The following is a 21,085-nucleotide window of genomic DNA, read 5'->3' as shown; positions in this document are numbered from 1 at the left end:
GTGTCCCTCCTTCGACAAGACCTTCGCAAAGTTGCGAAGAGGGTCACATTCGCAGAGACTCGCATTTCGGAAATGGAAGACACAGTCAGGGACCCACGAAAGGAGGTAGCAGAAATTAAAGTCATCAACAAAGACGTAATGTGGCGGTTGGAAGATGCAGAAAATAGAGGGAGACGCAATAACCTCCTCTTTGTGGGATTTGCAGAAGGAGTGGAAGGGACTGACATAAACAGTTTTCTAAATCAATGGCTCAAACGTGTTTGTTATCCCGCTGGAAAAGTTCTCGACATGTTTCATAATAGAATGTGCACACAGGACTTTGGGAGGGAGGCCCCCGCCGGGTCCGCCCCCTAGGCCGGTGATAGCCTGCTTTCTTAACTATCAAGATAGAGACATGATCCTAATGGAGGTTCGCAAGATGGGAGAGGTTAGGTATGAGAACACAAAGATCCTAGTCTTCCCGGATTATACAAGGGAGGTGCAGAGACAGCGACGTGCCTTGACACAGTTAAGGCCTGACTTCGGGGCCTCCAGCTTGTGTAAATGCTCCTCTTCCCGGCCAAACTTAAAATACTGTTTCAGGGAAAATCCTTCTTTTTTCAGTCTCCAGAGGAGGCCTGGGACTGGATTGAAGAGAGACCCCGACTTTGCAGAGGGGGATCTGGGGAACCTGAAAAGACGTCTAAGACAGCAGAAGGCGCGAGACCTAAAGAATGGTCCCTGCCGGTACGCAGAGGCAGGCGAAGACAGAGAACTGGAAGAAGTACGCCCTGGTGGATTCCCAGGCAAGCGGATGCGAGAGAGGACACTACGGATTCGGAGGGTAACCGCAGTGTAGGAGCCTGGACACGAAGTGGACAAGAAGGGACAAAGCCACGGACGCCTGAGAACAGAACGGGCTTGGGAAGGGAGTCCCCACACCCATTGTTGGAAGCTATTGATAGAATGGAGGTGGGACAAGAGGCCCAGATTCCTCAGAATCCGGATGGGTAGATGCAAGACTGAGACGGAACGAGGTGGTGAGACGTCTCGATCTTACCCCAAACTTGTAAAAGTTTTACATCCCTTTATATTAGGGTGGTTCGAACAATTTATCTAGTACATATGGTTGGGAGGGCAGGAAGGGGGACGGGGATTACAGACCTCCAGTCTCTTGTGGACCAGGGCTATGCCGCAACACGCTCACAGGGGCCATTGGGAGGTGGGGAGGGGTGTGGGAGGGGTGTTAAGTTATAGACAGTTATACATTAAATGGTTATTTCTAAGTTACATGGCAAACCCACAGATGCAAACGTGAATAGACGAGCATCAAGTGACAACAGACAATGTCCCCAAACTACACCACTGCTGCCCAGACTGCTGCAGTCGGGCAAAAAATGGTGTCACTGAGATTTACTACAGGAGATGGCCCCCGGAAGTGCAGATAGAATGACATCCCTTGGGAATGAAAAAGGTTTTAGTGTACTCTCCTGGAATGTTAATGGTCTTGGAGATAGAGTGAAAAGAGGTCTAGTCTCCCAGTACATTAAAAGGCAAAAGCCAGATATAGTGCTCCTCCAGGAGACTCACCTTAAAGGTACAAGGTGTGGTTTTCTGAGTAGGGGTCCTTATATAGTACTTGCACACGCGGGATACACATCCGGTTCTAGAGGAGTAGCAATTCTGATCTGTAAAACCCCCCCCCCTTTCAGATCACCCGAAAATGGGAAGACGCGGATGGCCGCTTTGTGGGAGTTGAAGGGTCCTGGGGACGGAGAGAGATCCTATTGGTGAGTGCATATGCCCCCAGAGACTACAAGGTCCCCTACTAGACAAGACTGCAAGGCTCCTATTAGCATCCTCTGCATCCCTTCACATACTGGGAGGAGATTTTAATGATGTGATGGACATAGGGCTGGATAGATCAGGAGAGAGATTGGCAACAGAACAGGCTACCCAATTACATGAATTTGCGGCCTCCCTGGGATTGGCAGATATATGGAGAAGGATGCACCCTACGGAAAAGAAATACTCATATTTCTCAGGGGCACACAGAGTTTTTTTCCTTCTTGGACTATATCTTTGCTCCGGCTGGAGAAATGGGAAAGGTACAGGGGGCAGACTAACTCACGAGGGGGCTTTCAGACCACTCTCCCATACTGGTGACTATAGGTGTGAAATCTGGAGGACGCCAGGACTAACGGCTGAACGCCTGGGACCTGCAAGATCAAGAAGTGAAGAGAGGACTGCGAATAGATACCGAACTGTACTTCAGGGAAAATGTAGGGTCAGTGGGCTCCGCAGTGATATTATGGGAAGCCTATAAGAAAGTGCTTAGAGATAGCGCCCAAAACCTAGTGGCTCAAAAAAGGCGAAGAGATAATAAAAAGCTGAGTGATGTGGAGAGTAAGCTCCTGGAGTTAGAGGCGAAGGTGATACTGACGCCCACACCCGCACTTCTTCGACAGCTAGCGAAGGTGGAATATAGAGAGACAGCAGGAAAAGAGGCGTTGTCCCGCCTCCAGGCAACGCAGCACAGATTGTATGAAACTGGAGATAAAGCAGGGAAGCTTCTTGCCTGGCTCGGGAAAAAAGAAAGAGAAGCTAGATGGGTTCAAGAGTTAGTGACCCAAGACGGGGTTAGAAAAACCGCTGACATGGACATTGCGGAGACGTTTGCTTGCTACTACGGAGACTTCTATAAGGCAAGACTGTTAGAAAATGTGGACTGTATTATGGAATATCTAGACAGGATAGATGTCCCCGTACTCAATAATGAGGGACGAGAAGGACTCGAGAGAGAAATCACAATAGAAGAAATCTCGACATCTCTGGCACGGCTTAGACTGGGCAAAGCACCAGGACCAAACGGCTTCCCGGCAGAGATTTTTGAAAACCTCTGAGAGGTATTGGCTCCGTATTTACTAAATATGTATCTAGAGGCTCGGAGACAGGGAGTCCTCCCCCCAGACTTGCGAAGGGCTGAGATCGCTGTTATATACAAAGAGGGAAGGCCCAAATGCAGCTGTGCCTCATACAGGCCGATATCCGTATTAAATGTCGAGTTAAAGGTCCTAGCCACTGTGTTGGCCACCCAAATGTTAGGGGTAATCTCTTCATTAGTTCACATGAACCAGACCGGCTTTATGCCAGAGAGGTCCACAAGACATAACTTGAGAAGAGCGCATGTATGGTTAGCCACAATTATGAATCACTCTGACCTGCACCTATTCCTAGCCCTGGATGTGGAAAAGGCCTTTGACCTTCAGTACACTGGCCCTTCTTAGAGGCGACACTAAAGAGATTTGGTTTTGGCCCAAAGTATGTAGAGTGGGTGTGACTGCTATACACGAAACCGGTGGCGAAGGTGAGGGTCAATGGAGTCCTTTCCTCAGAGTTTCCCATAGAGAGAGGCACGAGACAGGGATGTCCGTTGTTTCCCCTGCTATTTGCCCTTACCCTCGAGTCCCTGGTGTGCAAGATCAGGAACTCTGCAGGTTTATATGGCTTTACACTAAAAGCAGATGAGAGTGAAGAGGAGCGTATCTCCCTGTACGCGGATGATGTCCTCCTCTACATCACCCGCCCTGAGATGACCCTCCCACGATTGTTTCTCTTGATTGAGGAATACGGGAGACATTCCGGCTATCGCATTAACTGGCAAAAATAGATCCTCTACACACCACAGGGGGGAGCTCACATGCTCCCACTGCCGATGAGGCTACAGTGCGCAAAGGAGGGATTCTTATATCTAGGCATATACGTTACGCACGAGGTTGACAGATGCCATGACCGCAATCTGGTGAGGGTGGTGAGGGAATGCAGCACTGATTTTAACAGATGGACAACATTGCCTCTGATGTTGATGGGGCGGGTGGCCATGGTTAAAATGATCTCTCTACCAAAGTTCCTATATGTTCTACAGAATACGTACTACCAAATTCCCCCAGGCCAATTTAGAGACATAGACGGAGACATACAACGTTTTCTGTGGGAGGGGAAACACCCACGAATATCCCTTAAAACCTTGCAGTGTAATCAGTACGCAGGGGGTCTGCCTCTACCAGATATAGAGGCATACTATTGGGCGGCACACCTTATCAATGTTAATGATTGGTTATTCGCCATAGACAAACACCCCACATTCCGTCTGGAAATGGCTACAATGGGAGGGCAGGGCATGTAGACCATTCCTTTATGAGAGAGTGGGGATCCGACACCTCACCTCAGCCACGAAAGTGACACTAATGGCTTGGAAAAGAGCTAACAAAATGGTGGGATGGTATAGGCGGCCCACCAAGGTGACCCCTCTATGGGAGGGAGGTTGGTTAAAAGAAATTAAGAAACTTCAGGGCTACGAGGGTTGGGATAGGATTGGAATTTCTAAACTTGGGGATTTGATGCAGAATGGGGAAATTATGGCCTTTGAATCTCTCCAGGTAGAATACGACCTAAACAGAACACAATACTTCCACTATATACGACTGAGACACGCATGGATGGCGGAGGGCTTTCAGGGAATGGATATCCCAGACTGCTCCCCCTGGATGGCCGATTGCTGTAGACTAAGATAACAGATAAAGTGACTTCGGCAGTATACAAGACTATAAACAATAATATGCCAAACACACTGATCAACCTGCCCACCAGGTGGGAGACATTGATGTTCCCAAGGGAGGTCGCAATTAGGATACGACTCAGACTGATACAATTTAAGATTTTACACAGAATATAATATCACCCACAAAGACTGCACTTGATGGGGAGGGCCAGGCATCCAGACTGTAGCAGAGGCTGTGGTGGGGTTGGATCCTTTTTTCATGTATTATGGGAATGCCCCAAGATTAAGGTGTTCTGGAACAAGGTGACAGAAGTACTCGCCGGGGTTTTGACCGCGCAGATCCCCTTAGATCCCAAATACATACTACTAGGCATACCCAATGACATAGACCTGCCCCAAAGAAAGCTTTTGTTCTGAGGTCAGGGTTGATGGTAGCCAAAAGAGATATAGCCCGACTATGGGGAGCCGAAAGTTGCCCGACAATAGGCGCCTGGAGAAAGGGCATGGATGGGTTCATGGTGGGGGAAAAATCAACATATATAAACAGAGGATGCCCGCAGAAATTTAAAAAGATATGGGGGGACTGGATCACATACTACTCACTAGAGATATAGTTCAGATAAGAATATGGACTCAAGGGAGACACAAGAGATATTGGACCATGGTCCGCTCATGGAGAGACTACAATTACGGATTGGGAAATGAAAAGAAAAGAAAAAAACAGATTTATGGGACTGCCCAAAGTGATGATGGGTGCCATAAGGGGAGTTGGGGGATGGGGGGGGGGGTTTGGGAGTTTTCTTAACTGAAGAATATGCATCTGTACCTTTTCCCTCAGAGACACTATTGTGTGATTCTTATGTGTAACTGTTTGGAAATGTCATGCCTTGGTTTAAAGGTAAATACAAAATTAAAAAAAAAAAAAAAATTATAATTGATCACTCACACAGGAACCGAAAGAGTCTGTACACACTGTCTTTGAGAGATTGATGCAGGGATCATAATGGAATTGAAGACCCAATTTCTGAGAATGTTAGCAATTTAATCTCAACTTCTATTCTTGGTTTGCATCCGGAGATTAGCGTTCAGACACAGTAGAATGTGATTTGTTGGCAGTGTCTCAGTGAGATCCTTCAGAATGCAAAATACTGCAGAGACACACAAGATGCAAAGCAGAACAAAGGGAAGTAGGCATCTATGATAGCGCAGACAAAGTTAGAAGAGATTTGCAGTCTGAGAGGTTCATTAATAGTCGATTTAGGTCTTGACTCACTTGATGCGATTGCGAGCATGCAAGAGAGGCTATTCAGTATGTACAAGGAGGGAATGTGGTCCCACTGGGGAAAAGTAGAGGAAATGTTAGGTGTACAAACATTAGCTCTTTGAAGAAAGCCACCCCTTGTCACACCTGCAATAAGAACAGAATGTCATGACTCAGGGCAATGTAAGTAGAAGTCCCACTACTGAAGGCCCCCATGCAGAGCATACAGAACCTGAGATACCTGAGGCCAAATGTGCTCCAAGCACCCATGGCCCAACCACAAATGCAAAACAGAAGGTTACATTTCCAGCCCCACCTCAAGGTTTAGACAAATCCATTAATGATTAAAAACCATGCTTCCCACTCCTGCATGATGTTTGAGAGTCCCATTGAATTTAATCAGTCGCAATGATGGTGCCTGAGGGGGACAGGGGGTAGGATTGTATGCTTGGTGCCAATTTAGAGGTAGGCCAGAATGGCCCATATGTAAAACATGTGGTGAATTACCATTCCCTTTCATTCTTAATCGATGGTGGAGCTACCTGCTCAGCAATTAGAATGGCTGAGGTCTCAAACCTACCCTCCTTCAAGAAAGAGATGCGAATTTTAGGCATCACCAATAAGCAGTGCACAAACAAAGTCTCAACCCTAGTTTAGTGAGAATAAGTTCAACCAGGACAAATCACCAACTTGTGATATGCGATTAAATTCCCATCAACTTTGTTGGGTAAGACTTGGGGCATGATTTATGCCTTGGCGGAGGGGAATACTCCATCACAAACGTGACAGATTTCCAGTCTGCCTTATTAAGATCCCATGATATCCTACTGAGATCGTAATAAGGTGGACGGGATATCTGTCACGTTTGTGATTGAGTAGTCCCTCTGCCAAGATGTAAATCAGGTTCTTACTCTAAAGTAAATTGCATGATATACTGAATGTCTGAAGCTGAGGAAATGGGGACTCAGGCAGCTGATGCGCAATTCAAAACAAAGTCCCAAGACTCAGTAGTCAGATTGTACCCAGTCCTCACAAAGAAGTATTTACCCCGGAAATAAAAGAAACAGTGAAGGAAGAAGTGTGGGACTTTACAGGAAAAAAAAGTAAGCAGATCAAAAATGTAAAATCCTTAAAAATGACATTGAGGCAAGATGGTGCGTTTCATCAGATGCCTCAATACAAGAGCTCACCAGAAGCTATAGCTGGCATCCACGATGTTGGACCTGGCCCTCTCTGCATGTTCACCCCCAACGTTTGACTTTTTACCTCCACGTTTTGTTGAATTCATTTCTGTTGGCCTTAGGACTCTGTGCACCGTACCACAGCTAACCACTGGTAAAGTGCTTGTGTTCACTCCCCTAAAACATAGTTAAATTGGCTCATACCTAATGAGCATATTTAATTTACATATAAGTCCCTTGTAAAGTGGTACACCATATACCCAGCACTTGGAAATTGAATGCTACCAGTGGGCCTTCCGCACTTATTCTGCCACTAGGTATCACCTTAACATGACCCAGGTCTGCCACTGCAGCCTGAATGCAATTTTAAACTGTCAAATTGACTTGGCATGAAAAACAACCTTGCCAAGCCTTAAACTCCCCTTGTATTACACATTGGGTATTCCTGAGGTAGGTCCAAGGTAGTCCATAGGGCAGTGCCCTGTGTAATTAAAAGGTTGAACATGTACTTTAAAAATTTTCATGCCCTAATAGTGAAAAACGTACGTTATTTTCAGTACTGTGAGGCCTACCCCTCCCGTAGGATAACATTGGTGATTCCTTATCACATTTAATAAACTGCAATTTCCAATTCGGAATAGGTAGCTATTTCATGTTTTGTGTTTTTGGAATCGTAATGAAAGCTTCTATTTAATGGTAAAGTTGGATTTTGATTACAATTTTGAAAATGCTTCTTTTAGAAAGTTTTTTTTTTTCTGCACTTAGTCGTTTTGTGCCTGCAGCCTGTTTTGGGTCACATGACTTAATGTAACTAACAGGCTTTTTGAATTTGTCCCAGACAGTCACACAATAAAGAGATTAGAACAGTGTGACAGCTCAAAAGGATGATGGACGGAGTGCTGAACATTTTCAAACACTTACCCCAGTCACACATCTGGATTTAATCCATTGTTCTCTCATCATGCAACCCCAGTTTAGAGCCAGCTACATGCAAATCAGTCTTGTCCCTGTTCCCCATGGGAACAGTCCAGCCCGAACTACCAGGCCAGGTCTTCCCTTGACCAGAAACAAGCATCCTGGGACTGGTTTTAGGGTATCACCCCTCATCAACCAGGCTAGCTTGAATCCAGTGGCACAGTGAGCAAGGGACCCACGTCTGGGCATACCCTGGCCACTAAGGGCAACTTTAGCAACACAAAAGGTTGATGGATTGAGTGCTGAAACCTTTCAAACACTCACCCCAGGTCACAGATATGGGTTTATCCATTGTTCTTTTGCTCATCATGTCACCCCAGTTTGGACCCGGACTTATGCAAATCATTCTTTACACTGTTCCCTGTGGGAACAGTCCAGCCTGAACTGTCAGGCCAGGTCCTCCCTGGACCAGAAACAAGCATCCTGGGAGCAGTTTGTAGATATCACCCCTCATCAGCCAGGGGCTTGAATCCAGTGGCACAGGTAGGAAGGGACACATGACAGGGCATACTCTAGCTACTTAGGGTACCCACATCAACATAACAAAATAAAATGATGGACAGAGTGTTCAAACTTTTCAAACACTCACCCCCAGTCACAGATCTGGGCTTAATCAATCTTTATTTTGCTTGCCACGTCACTCCAGTTTGGACCCAGTCATATGCAAATCAGTCTTGACATCTGAGATATTACAGAAAGAAGAAGTGGCCTAACCTGAGAGTTTGCACGGCCACTCCTTTCAGCAGCAACTAGAATGGAGCCCAAGAAAACTATCAGAGTCCCCAACTGGAAGATAAATACAGACCAGGACCAAAACTCCACATTCGGCGAGTACCTGGCGAATTCTGGAGAACAGAGAACAATTAAGCAGAAACAAGTGCACAGCCATTTGAAGATGGTGCAGGAGAAGCAGGAGAAAAAACCCAGACTCTGAGAGAGAAAATGTGCTCCATGAAGCAGAGGTTCCTCAAAAGAAACAGTGCATCACAAAGATTATTGTCACAAGAATCGACATGCAAAACGGAGAGGGCTGAACAGAGCAAGGAGGCCAGAGACCATTAGAGATGAAAGGGAGCTTGAAGAACAAGAAGACACTGAACAGGTAGGGCTTAGGTTTAGCGACAGTGGGCAGCCAGACTTTGAGAGATCAAGAACATTCAGAAAACCAAACAAGAAATACTCAAGCCAAGAATGGACTTAGTTTGTGAAACGTGACACTGGTTTGAACGATTATCAGACTGACTTCAAAAAACCCTTTAAAGTACAGAAACTGTAGTCAAGGTGAAAAATTAAAGTCAATTTTGAGTGCAGAACCTCTCTGAAGGGAGAGACAATTTTAATGTTGTGCCTTAGGCCTACGGTTAAAAGACTTTAGAGCCCATAGCTAATCAGCTATCAAGACGCCGGTCACTTTAAAGATCGTGATAGGGTGAAGACTGTATAGTCGAGTGTGGACTGAATTAATGAAACAAATGAACTAAACTAATACCACACAACAAGAATCAAATATAAGTTTTTTTTTTTCTTGCCTTGACCTATGAAGAGACTGACATGGTGTTTAAGGCATGAGAGGGATCAAATGCCTTAATAATCCCTGTACTTGGCTTGTTGCTAGACTCCTTTTTTCTGGATTAATACGTGATAAAGTGAATCACATGCAAGTAAATAGTAAAGAAACGTTAGAAGGGAGATTTGCACATAGATTTAAATCTCTAGGTACGTTATTTATTATCAAATGTAAGCTGAGTACATCAGTCTAATTAAAATAGAACATTGTTGTAGTGTTCTGTATTTTTAAATCTATTTTATCACCCGGTTACCAACAAACTGTGCATCAGTTGTCAAAGGGAGAGGAACAAGATTGTAGAAATGGTAGGTCGGAGTGGCTATAATCAAAATTATTTGGTGGGGATCAATTATTAACAAGGCTTGGGGGAATATATTATGTTTGTGGTAAATATGCATATTTTCAGTTACCACATAATTTAGTAGGAAGCTTTTATGTCACTTTAGTCGTTCCAAGATTATATCACACTAATGATTTGAATAGAGGGAACACTACTGGTCTAAGGAGAAGTAAGCATAGCTTTTAACAGGTGCTGGAAGATATATTTGGTGTTATAATGCCTTCTTTCGGAGTAGCTTTAAACAATGTGAAGGTTAGAAAATTGTCTACCTTAGTGGATAGGCGTGTTACTAACACGGCAGGTGCACTGAAAGCCATTAATAAGGAATTAGTTGCAATGACAGCCATGAGAATGCAAAACGCTTGCCATTAGACATGTTTCTATCTTAACAAGATGAAGTTTGCGCATGCTCCGCTTATGTCAATGTTGAACTTCCAGCCCTAAAGTTGATAACCAGATTAATAGACCTAACATTACCCATGGAGCGAAGGAGTTTGAGAAAACAGAAACAGGAGAGGGAATAGTTTTTTTGGCTAGTTCTACTGGAAGGGGGTTTGAAAAGGTAGGTGGGTGGTTTAGAAATGAAGGAGGAATCACCAAGCTAATACTAATGCCTCTAGTAATATTCCTATTTGTAGTAGTATGCGTTTTCCTCTTTATTAAAGGTTTTGGTTATATTTCATGTAGCAGTGAGACAAATTGTGGGAAAAAGAAGCTGTAGCAACGATCGGAAGGAAAAGGAAATGGAATGACATCAAATTAAAGGAATCTTAGAATTCCTTCATCTCAGTACAGAGAGTTTATACTGAGAAGAATGAATTTGAAGAATCCATACACAAAACATCATGCTGATGACTTCTAATGTCTGAAAGTTCTGTTTAGAATGGCAGGTTGTGATGATTCTAGTGAATCAAGGGGCAAAGGGGGGTTGTTCGATTTGCAGTTTTAAAAAAAGATGCAATAATCGAAGTTGAACTCTAGCTAGCTCATCAATTAAAGGCCTCAGACTCCATTTTGTTTGTGATGCTTGCTGGGAATGTTCTGTATCGTGTGGGTAAACTCACATTTTCATGTCACAGTAGAATAATGTTTGAATGTGTTTTCCCAGGCAAGACAACAACCATCGCAAGACTATTTAAATGTTTTTTTCAGTAGAATTGTACAAGTCCAAAGTTACACCTAATTATCAAGGCAGAATCACACAGATTGTAGAAATATTTGTTAAAGTACAGGTGGTGTCTTTAAGAAGCTCCACGTTGTACAGTTATGAGAAACTTTTAAAATGTATTTACTTGCAACTGCCTCAAACCATTTAATGCTGATTTGCCTATTTTGTTTGAACTGGGTACAACTGTATTGACTGTATAAAATCAATTTTTCAGAACCCTGTTAGTGTGTGCTCTTTTTGGATATGTCGTAGATCCCGTAACTGCTGGTCTTATGAGGCAAAACCATGCTGAATTTCTTTCACAATTTATACTCTATAATTTGATGCCCTGAACTTTACTGAGTTATCTGATCGATTCTGTACCTTGACCGAGCTTTTCACTCTAAATTTTTGGTTGGTTGATCTTGTGTATACTAAAATATATGTATTGACTGATTTCTGTACGAGTTATAATCTGAAAATAAACCTTTACGGTTTAAACTTTCCCAGTCTATCATTGCCGTAGGTCCAAAGGGGTCTACGTGTCTAATATGAATTTGCCATTTAGAGGGCTTAAAAGAGACATTTCCGGCAAAGAGCACTTAGATCCCCTAAGGAATTAACCGTTCCTTTTCCATCAGTTGTGCAAGGGAACAGGTGGAGTGCAAAAACAGTCTGTTTAAAACAAAAGTCTCTCAATCAAAGGGGCATGCAGAAACATGGCCAGGACAACCTTCCTCTTTGGTGCTCTGCGTAGTTTTGATTCCATTCACTTGAGATAGCAAGCACCAAACAATCCACTTGAAGTCACAGTTGCCCCATGCGTAAATGCTGTTTCCCATCGAAAATTAGTTGAACAGCCGCCTCTGCACTGAAATGCTGGGTTTCCCTTGAAAATGTATTGTTAACCGTGATCAGTGCTTTTTTGGGCTGTGGTCGGTTCTTGCTGACTTCCTTTTATAAGTTACATGGACAGCTCTTCTTCACTAGCAGTCACCCCATCTTTTGGAACAGGTGCAGAGATGGCAGCGAGGCTTCCTTGGCAGGCTGTGATCAACTGGGAAGATTGCACAGCCTCAGGCAACACAGTTGGCTGCCCCTGCGCTGCCTTCTGAGCTATGCCGCGTGTCACCACCTCTGGGAGACAAAGGGGAGCCACAGTGACAGAGGGACACCACAGGAAAGGCCGTGGAACTTGACAGACAAATAAATGTCCTGCAGCCATGAGTCTCAGAGGACAATTATTTCAACGGCCATAGTTCCGAACCAGCTTAAAGTGAGTATGTTTTTTCCTCCAGAACCTTAGGCTCATAAGCCTGATCCTAGTGAGCCACAGCTTTAAGGAACCTGCGCGGGAAAAACAGTGCACAAGAAGCCTGTTCAAATTACAATATCCTGACAACTGCTTGACTGATTTGTATATGGTTTTCACCATTTGGTTCAGGAAAATCGATGATACCTACAAAGGGGGCTGCTGACAGAGCGCTGAATCAAGGTCACAGTCAAATAGGGCTTGCCATAACCACAGGTAAACACCCCTTCTTCCCTTGAGCCTCACATATTACATAGTTGGAAACTTTTGTCCTGCCCAGCTCCCGAGGTAAAGAAGCCTGGTCTAGGCAGGATGCTCCTCTGTAGGGGCACATTCCGGAATCCCCTTCTTCACATAGAGGACCCTTTCCTTCTTCTAGGTAGTCAGTAACCCCTATGGCATGGCTGGGGCCAGCCCTTCTGTCCAGTACTGTTTTTCTGAAATATGACAATGAACACTGTAGAGCAGAACCCAAGGACCATACTCGTTGTAGGCATATCCTGCCAACCAGGCCAACAGTCTATTCTAGCAGATGGAGTTCACGGTGACCACTCACTTAAGAGTCGGTTCTTTATGGCTACCGTAGTTACCTATAGCTTTTCATAGGCCCTGAGGAGACATAGGGGACTGCCACAACCAGTCCAGGAGAGGGCCAAGTGAAAGTTCAGAGATAGAAAGCAAGAGCAATTAGTATGCCTGGCTGAGGTCAACATCAACGCTGGTCCTTCCTCTTCATTTCCAAGCCTTTGGGAGTCAAGTTTCTTCTTTTCAGCTCTCTCTTAATGCACATCAGGTCTTAAAGTGTTTTGTTACCCCCTTTTGATTAGGGTCACGCCAGTAGATTCCCTAAGACCCTAAGGTTTTCACAGTAAAAGGGAACTGGTAAGTGTTTCTTAATCCATCCCCACTGAGATAGGCTCAAGGGGCAAGGAGTGTTTAGAGTGTGGCAAACCTTTCAAAGAATCTCTCATTCATGCCCGTTATCGCTGCAATCAATATGCACAGTCATTGGTATTCTTCTATATGATCTTACCGTATTTGCCTGTATCCAGTGTTTTAGACAGAGTGCACTCTTCAGCAACCAGTATGTGCATCTCACCCCACCCCTGGTTATCAATACCTCTTATATCTTTTATAGGCGACATTGCTGAAGGAATCAGCTAATACTTGGTTTCCGTATTTTGATGCAGGATACTGGCAATTTCTTCCCGAACATACTTGTTCAAAATGTATATACTGAAACCTGCTGCTACATCACTTCCTTTTGCATCTAGAACAGAATATGTAAGGTCATCTCTCACACATAGTTATCTCTTCATCTGTTGTGCGTAGAAACGATGTGTACACCAAAGGACGGGAATTTCCCTGCTTGGCTCAAATAGCACAAGTTAGAACAAGTATTTGCAATGCACTAGTGTCTCGCATTTGTCGTACAGCTATTCACAGTTGTAAACTGCCAAGTGGATTTTTCTTGCAGTAAAAGAAAAAAACAGCGCGATCGCGCTGCTACAGTTCACACTTATCGGCAAAAGTGCAATTAAATGTGTAACAAGGTCGATAGTATGCGAAGCGCTCGACTTCTGCCCAGCGAGATCCCGCTGTGAAAATAGAGAAAAAGTAGTCCACAAACCTGAGGGGAAACAGCGAGCCTCGCATGTTTTCTGTACTTGGTCGCTGCGCTCGAGGAGGGCTAACCACCAGAAAAGGCATGACGTATGCGTGCCTTCCACTAATCAAAGGAAGCGGATTCTAACAGGCAACCCAACTTGCCAATGAAAGACACTGACGTGACGTCGACGGGGCTCCGAGCCCTTTTCTAATACCTAAAGCGTCTCGCTAGCGATACGCATGCGCGAGCGCATGCGACGCAGACTCGACCCTAAAAATTGGCGATCCTAGGCCTTTTGCTTGGAACACACACACTCTGCATCTGAATGTGAAAGGCAATGTTAAGTCTACACACATTGCATGTAACCACGCCTGTATTGCATGTAACATAAAACATGTGAAGACATAACAGAAGGGACTTTTAGACTTTAGTCGTTGGTGGGACTAATCCTGCTGTCCAACCATCCACTTTCCACACTACCTGGAATCATCTCAATGATGGTTATATCTCTACTCAGCATTATGAGAGATTTTAAAGATGGCAAACTCTCCAAAACAGAGTAAGGTCAGCTCTTTTACCTTTCACAGTTTTATTCCATGACCCGCTTTACACACCAACATGAGGGGTTATGCTGGGGAAAGGTGGAGGTAATAGGCCCACATTGGTGGGTGGCGTGCCAGTTCAGCAAAGGCTATAGCCTTTGCGCCACTGGTGGAGGATCACTGGCCATATTAAGAGACCACTTCAAGGGAGGCGGTGATCACAGTGCATTTAGAGAAGGCACTGCTGTGGAGCTTACACAGACAACACTGAACGTTACTGGCCTGGCACCATGTTTTTGGCACCCCTTTTAGCCCAAGGCAGCTGTTTGTGTTCAGAAAGCAAAATGTAATGACATTGACACTCAGGAAAATTTCCCCCTCAGGATAGTGGCCATTGTGCATGTTCCTGACATGGGAACACCATGATTGGTATTTCGAGGTAGGGCAAACGTGTGATGTTCATCATGACCTAAACAGGATGGGGCAAAAGCCACTGTTGCCTGATGACGCAGTGGTGGACTGGCCATCAGTTTAAAGCCCAGCTGAGGTTCCGTCAGTCCATACCTAGCTAGGGCTTTCTCTGACTTAAAATAGAGCAGGGGACTCACAAGCTTGGCTGGACAGGACAACCACCAAATTACGGTAGTGCTCACATTCCATCAACCTTTAAATAACCTCCAAAAGACTGGCTTCTGCCTTTTGACCATGGTGAGAACACCCCTTGACCTAATTATCAGGAGGAGGATACAATCAGCATACGGAATTCACAGCCCTGCCCTTTTCCTCGAGCAGTAGAAAATAATACCCTTTGGCATTGGACCTGTTCTATATATATGGCCTCTGACATGACAGATGGGAGCAGTTTAATCACCTGCACTCATCCAAACCATTCAGGGGAAAACCTAATTCTGTCAGGTACTCAGAAAAACATAACTCACATCATTTGAAGGAATTTAAGGGTGAAATGGTTCCTAAATCTGCATTCTAGGCCCATTCAAACCTATTTACAGGACCGACTCTGTTTATGTACGATCTGTCAAAATTATAATTAAACCCATTTTAGACCCCGGTTCTGACTGGTTTGGAGCAAAGGTGTAATGAACTGCACCCACCCAAATGGAACTTCCGGGAGATGGGAATTAACCAGGGACAATGGATTAAACATACCTCGGTTTTTGGGGAATAAGACACAGGTTTGTGCTTACTACACCAACATTCATGTGTCACAGTAAATACAATACAGTTTTCCATTTTTACATTCCAGCTGGCTTGACATGAAAAAAATGCAATGAAAAGGGAGGACTTTATTGCTCCTGGTAATTATTGGTGCAGTACATTTCACACAACTCGGAATGCCAGCTGCCACACAAACGCTGCTTCCAGCAGTGATTGGAAAATTCTGACACAATCATAATCACGGCCTTAGCTTTTGTTGGAGTGTGTTTTTAAAAAGCAATATTAATATGAAAAGCTTGCAATATATTGTGTGATGAAGCTGCATAGAAAATGTGTTAACAGAAAATAATGCACACGTTTGAAATGTGCCCACGGGGAGTGGCTACCAATGTATACGAAAACTAATGAAAGCTTGTTAATTCTGAATTGTTATGCAATAATGTTTTGAATTTGTATTAGCATATCATAATTAGAGTTATGTAGTAGGAAGTTGCTTATTAATTGATAGGCCTTAGCTTAGCGAGGGTCTGGGCCTAGCTGCCTGGTCTCGTATTAAACTGCATTTTCTAACGTGCAATGTGCTTTTTTCTTGAAGGACATGAATCTGTACTTTTCCAGAAGTTATGTGTGTGTAGCCGTAGTAAATTCTTTCTCATGAGAACCGACTTGCTCAAGGAGACATTCTTGCTGAATGCAACAGTGTAATTTGTAACAGATGCAAGGTTAGCTGTAGTAAGAGAAAACAATGGAGACACTGACTGGAGCGTAAACTGTAACTTTTCCTACCTGACATTCCAACCGATGAAGACGTCAATAACATGGACCAATCCGCGACATGAGAACTGTGGTTTGTGGAAAATTCTGGCAGACATGTGAAGAATTATTAAACAGAGATAATGATGCACCAATTATTATCCAATAGGGAGTTATGGGCTAATTAGGTCGTTTTGATTTAACGGAGTGACTCAAGGAGAAACGGCGCTCAGAGGAGAAACTTCACTCACTCACAGCGACTTTCCACTCTTTTGCTTTGTCCTGATACTCTAAACCATCCTCTACCCATTCTTTGCTTGATGCTAACTTCTCCTCCATATGAGGGAAGAGAGTTCAATGAGATTTTGCCCCGTCCTATCTCTGCTGATGGTGAATCAACTGATGTCCTGAGGACGAAGACTGACGCTGGTGGCTGATCTGTTGGATTGGTAACTATCTGATGCAAAATTGTAATTGTCTGTTTGCCTTTTCTTTCTAGGTACCAACTGCTATTTTGATAGAGGCCATAGTTTAGATGTTTTCTAAATTTGTGTTTCTAAATGTTTTTCATGAAGCCCAACATGCTAATGCTAATTTGAGGTTAGTTAAGGCGTTCACAAATATCTTATGCAAATAGACAAATGACTGAGTTCATGCTTTGTTGAATCATGCATTACCGAGACGTTGCTTCATATTAATGATGTGCCCAATTACTGAATGAATATTCTCTATATATAGATTAAATTGTGTTCAAATTGCTAATTAGTAGAGTTTCTAATGAGGTTTATTGCTGATGAGATTAACAGAGATGACATTAGATTGTAACCAATAGGGCAATAAATATCCTAACACTTAATTAACTTGTTGTGGTTATTGGTGACTGAAAGATCATGGTGTGTGCAACTATTGATTCTTATGAAATGTTATTGATTAGCTTGTTGATTAGTTACTGTGAATATTGATTGGGCTATTGATCGATTGATTTGTGATGCCAAAAAGACATCTGTTACTGGGAAGTCCCCGAACGTGGTCCAAAGGTTCGTCAACCTAGGCGTGTCTCCTTGTTAGTTTACTTGAAGTGCCTGTGACATGCATACATTGCATTACTTGCAATTTTCCCAAGGCACTTACTCTAGACGTTTGTACAGGGGATATTCTGTCTGTAGGCAGATGATCTCCTACTAAAAGGCGGGCACTGGAAGTTGCAGTTCACAACGCATTTTCAACAGAGTATTATTGTGGATGAGACTTCATCTGGGGTCCCATGACAAAACAGAGGTAAAAAAAATCACTGTTTCGAAAATAAAAACATGTGGAGTTTTTACAGGTAGAACCAACATTCCTTTAGGTAGAGGTTCAGATCACCAACTTCACATTTTAATGGATATTCAGTCTTTGTTTTTTTGGAGAGGTAGGAAGATTCATATCATCAACTTGAAGTACGAACAAAACCTCCTTATTGCGCAGATTGTCATGGCTGGGGAACGCTAGGAGAAATGATAAGGGGTTACTAAAAGTATGGGGAGGCTATGTTCTATAGGAAAAAAGGGATACTGGTGAATAGCATTATTTCCTGATGCTGCAATTGTACAATTAGGGTCCTAAAGAACCATCTAAATTCAAGCATACTGGCCACCATTTGTTGGCTGATGGACAATATTGATTCAGTGATCTTGTTTACTATCCGAGACATGTCCCTTTATGAGCCTTTGTGTTGGTTGCCATGGCACCTCGCCTGGATATGTGTACAATGTGCCGTGGGTCTCATTTAGCAGGTTGGAAAACCCATATATTGTTTAGGGAGTGCCTCAATCAATGTATTTATTTAACAGTCCAGAAAAGTTTTTTTTCTTAAATTGGATATAAATAAAACAAACGTCTGAAAGGGTTTCTGTTGCTGGTGCACATGCTCAAAACATATGCAAATATTAGTATGACAATATGTACAAAGTACAGACGAAGCAGTGCTCAAGTGAGTGCAGAAATACATAAATCATACACGTTAGACATTGTACAGACCCCGGATACAATACATTATTTTGAAAAGGTACGACTGTGAATTATTGCACATTCATGTTGATCACACTTGATCTGAGAAACAAGTGTGGGGGGAGGTGGTAAGTTGAGGCTTCGACCCTAAGTGATTAACAGGGTCTCTTCAGGATTAAGTCATCTGGCTGAGAACCTACTGTGAGTATTTCACGGATGTAGCATCCACTTCATGGCGACGTCACTGTAAATAAGATTCCTGTCTGAATCTAGACCATGCACTTATACACGAAACTTGGCAAGAATAAGGAAGGGTTCAATGGGTAAATGCCTCCATCATCATGAACAAGGTACCCTTAACCACTCAGGAGCCGTGCATCATATTCCACTTGAAGACCGTCCACTACTTGTGCTTCAACTTCAAGACCAAGTCAAAATTCTTTCCAAAACTGTTGCAATCCGAAGTCTCGTTAATAGTAAAAATAATCAGCTCATTCTGAAGTAAGAGGTATTTGCAATAATTTTCTCTCAGCTCTCGTGGTGCAGCACATCCACGCTCCAAAGCCAGTAATGACTGCCTTGTGCCTCACCTGTACATCTTCCTTCGAAAACTGGTCCATTTTAAGAAAGTTCTGGTCCACAAGTACAGTGGGCTGAACTTGGTCCAGTCAATTGCTTAGAACAGCTTACTCACTTTTGAAACCGAAATTTATACTCAGAGTATGGCACAATATAATTGAGTGGGAGTGAACTAAACAGCATATAGCAGTTTGTAAGTCAAATTTCGTGGCACTGTCAGTGGAAGTGTGTTCATTACCGCCTGATAGCTGATATCCTGTTCCTCTCATTCCTTATTCTACCAGCAAACACTACCTAAAGGATCTCTTCAGGTCTTAAAATGGAGGGGACACAGCATTTCAGGAACATTGGTGACACCTTTTGGCACTTCAATAGGTGATGGATCCCAGTGGGTGTACGTTGTAATGGATGACTGTCACAAGAGGAAGCAGTGTTCTGAGTGGTTCATATTGTTCATCGTGTTGTTGTCATTTCTCATCATAGGCCTGAACGGTATGTGCAGCCGGTGAAGCCTTTTAATGGAAAGAAGTCTATGCATCATTGGTCAAGAAACTACCACCAGGATGTACCATGCAAAATCAAATTATACAGGATTTAGATTTTGGAGGAGGGATATCCAAAATATTGGTGATAGATGGACTGCTTGGATAGAGACATTTGAAGGTTTCATTGATGCACTCGAAGAGAGTGATATCAGGAAGATTATCAAATATCTCAAAAACATTGCTGGTAATGGTGTGAAAGAAGTCATAAAGAAAATGCTGAGAACTGCCGAAGAAGTCACATACTGTCAGATCAAAAAATGCTTTGAATCTCAAGTTCAATCCAGTTCCAAACATCTATTATGAATAATATGTTTTCAGTTGAGAACGTCAAAGAGTTGGGGAAACAATTGATGAATTTGTGAAAAGACTTGATGCACTCATCAAACACTGTAAGTTCAAATATTTTAATGATAAAGAAGGTGTGCATCTTAGAGTTATTGATGGATGCTTGTCTGATTCATTCAAACAACCAATGCAGAGAGAAACTGTTAGTCTGGAGAGAGTGTTGATGGCTGCCAGAGCTGAGGAATGTGCTGAGAGACAAGCTGCTGACATGGAGGCCGAAGGTGCCTAGAGCGAGTCAGTCATGAGTGTGAAAGTCCAAAGCAAATCTGAAACGAAAGTCTGAAGGACACAAAATGATGTCAACATATAAAAACTTCTTAGATGTGGATTTTTGATTCCACATAAACAGCAGTAAACTGCCATTAGGCAGATATGTAAAGGCTGTAGGAAAGAGAACCATTCTGTGATGGTGTGTAAAGTGAAGGATCAGGGCGCGAAGACAAAATAGCCGCCAGAATGTTCTAGAAGCCACATTTGATGCACTTCCACAAGGCAAAGCAGCGACATCAGTTGAGGCAAATAGATAATAAACAAAGGCAATCATCGTCAGACAGGTGTTCCGCCTCAATAGTAAGTGGAAGTGAAGAGAGTAATTGTGCCATGTCGATGTTTGCCTTAGAAAAAGATGCACATATCAGACTGGTCGCATGTGAGGAAAAATGTCAGTCAAAGAAAAAGTCAACAGGCCACAGTAGCAACATCATACAAACATTGTCTAAAGGTTACACTGAAAATAAATTGGTGTTCAATACCATTCATTATCAACAGTGGTGCATTGATACAATGAACTGTCTCCATTACCAAGGTTTGCACCATCCAAAAACAAAGTGTATACTTGGGCTGCATCAAAGTGCATAAAGAGTCAAAGTTCATTTGCACCAACAGTGAAACATAAGAATACAAAGGCACAAGCACCAATGCATGTGCTTCAAAGTACAGCGGCAAGTGCCTGTTTGCTCAATTTCAACATGGCTGCTGATACAGGACTGATTTCTGTGAATCACAACATGAATGTTCATCATGAAATAGTACATCAAATCCCTGGTTGTTTCATGGTTTAGGAAAGCTAAGGACTATGATAGTAGAACTGCACATTAATGAGAAGGTTCATCCTGTTGTTCAGAGACGTAGACAAATTGCTTTTCATTTACAGATGATGTAACTTAGGTATGGCATTATTGAGCACTCCAATGGTCCTACACCACAGGTTTCTCCCATCGTAGT

Source organism: Pleurodeles waltl, chromosome 5, assembly GCF_031143425.1.
Source record: "Pleurodeles waltl isolate 20211129_DDA chromosome 5, aPleWal1.hap1.20221129, whole genome shotgun sequence".
In the NCBI taxonomy this organism is placed as follows: domain Eukaryota; kingdom Metazoa; phylum Chordata; class Amphibia; order Caudata; family Salamandridae; genus Pleurodeles; species Pleurodeles waltl.
Note: the sequence above shows the minus strand (reverse complement) of the source record.